Source organism: Dipodomys ordii, unplaced genomic scaffold, assembly GCF_000151885.1.
Source record: "Dipodomys ordii isolate 6190 unplaced genomic scaffold, Dord_2.0 Scaffold246, whole genome shotgun sequence".
Lineage (NCBI taxonomy): Eukaryota > Metazoa > Chordata > Mammalia > Rodentia > Heteromyidae > Dipodomys > Dipodomys ordii.
Genome location: NW_012267462.1, coordinates 279,920 through 281,865, shown reverse-complemented (window position 1 = coordinate 281,865; position 1,946 = coordinate 279,920).

The window sequence follows — 1,946 nt, the reverse complement described above, 5'->3', positions numbered from 1 at the left end:
ACCACATTTTCTTGATCCATTCATCTACTGAGGGCCATCTGGTTTGGTTCCATATCTTAGCTATGGTAAATAATGCTGCAATAAACATAGTCATGCTGGTAGCTTTAGTATGGTCTTGTTTGTGAACATTTGGGTAAATGCCCAAAAGTGGAATTGCTGGGTCATAGGGGAGCTTTATGTGGAGTCTTTTGAGGAACCTTCACACTGCTTTCCAAAGTGGTTGAACAAGTTTACACTCCCACCAACAATGCAGTAAGGTTCTCTTCTGTTCATATCCCCTCCAGCATCTGTTGTTAATTACAATTCTTGATTATAGCCATTCTAACAAGGGTGAGGTGGTATCTCAATGTTGCTTTGATTTGCATTTTTTTTATGGCTAGAGAGGTTGAGCATTTCTTCATGTGTCTATTGGCCATCCTTCTTTCTTCTTGAGAGAAGTTTCTCTTTAAGTCATTAGCCCACTTATTTATTGGTCAGTTGTTTCTTTGAAGATTTGTTTTTGGGGGATTTAATTTTTTAAGTTCCAGGTATATTTTAGATATGAGACCCTTGTCTGTTGTATGGCTAGTGAAGATCTTCTCCCAATCTGTGGGCTTTCTATTGATTTTGCTAGCTATGTCCTTTGTCATGCAGAAGCTCAGCAATATCATGCAATCCCATGTTTAAAAAAAAAGTTTCATAGATTCTTATAACCAATGTTGGCTTCAAACCACAACCCTCAGATCTCAGCCTCTTGTGTAACTAGCATTATAGGCATGAGCTACCAGTGACCAAGAGGAAAGCAGTGTTTACTGTGTTTAGTCTGTGTGACCCAGATACAATGCAACAAAGCCAAAGGTGGGGACAGGAAGTAGATCCACACAGTGTGGAGAGAACATCTTCAACACACAGAATCAAGGACAAGTGACCACAGACAGTGAAGCTAGAGTGAAATGAAGGTGTTTCCCCATATGGAGATTAGCATGTGGACTGACTTCATCTCATTGTGCAGAAAGTCAGAACTGGAAATGATGAGCAGAGTACTCTAATGGAACTTAACAAAGCCAAGACAATGATGCATAAAGATAACACTGCTCTGCTACGGTAGCCCATGGGCAAATCATTGGCCACTCAGAGGCCTCTTCAAAACCATTCATTACAAGAATGCCACGAGAGTAATTTCATCACCTCCACCTTCTTAAACATTAGTGCTCACTGCACTACATGCTAGCATAACTGTTTCAAGAAGTTTTCTACACTGCTCTTCTTTCCTCTTTTGACAATGATGTATAATCCTGTCTACAGGTTTACACATCTTTGCCACTGGTCTGAAATTTTACTTCCAATCATATCATATGGTCACTGTGTATCTCCTACTGCCTTTGTCTGGGGGAGATTTGCTCTCTCCACTATGCACTTTGGGACAAAGCTGATACTAAAGAAAACAAGGAGAAGGCAGCTAGCTATTTTGTAAATGTGAAGGCTACCTAGTACATTATAGGGGACATATTAACTAGATGAGAAAGAGAGATCCTGAGAGCCTCTACTCTTGTATGATTAAAAGAAGCCAGGCTCTGAGGTTAACACATTAAATTTCCATGATCCACGCTCCAGGGCTCACTTCAGCAAGTGTGGACATGTGACTTGTGAACTTCAAGTCCACACAGACTTCAGGTACTGGAATATATGGAAAAGTTTGAATACTAGCCTCAAATCAGAGTTGAGGGCAGGCCATGGGTTATGACAGATGGAGCTATCTGCCTGGGAGATGAGGCTGAAGACCCCGCTGGAGGGGAAAACCAGCAGACATTTCCATGAGTCTTCCTGGAAGAAGAAAATACATCCAGGAAAGGAAAGTGCTTATAGTCTGGGCCATGAACCTGAATGACATCTGGGACTAAGGTGAAAGTCTGAGAGACCCAGCCTTCAGAGCAGGACTGACTCTGTGAAAGGATGATCCAGGGCTT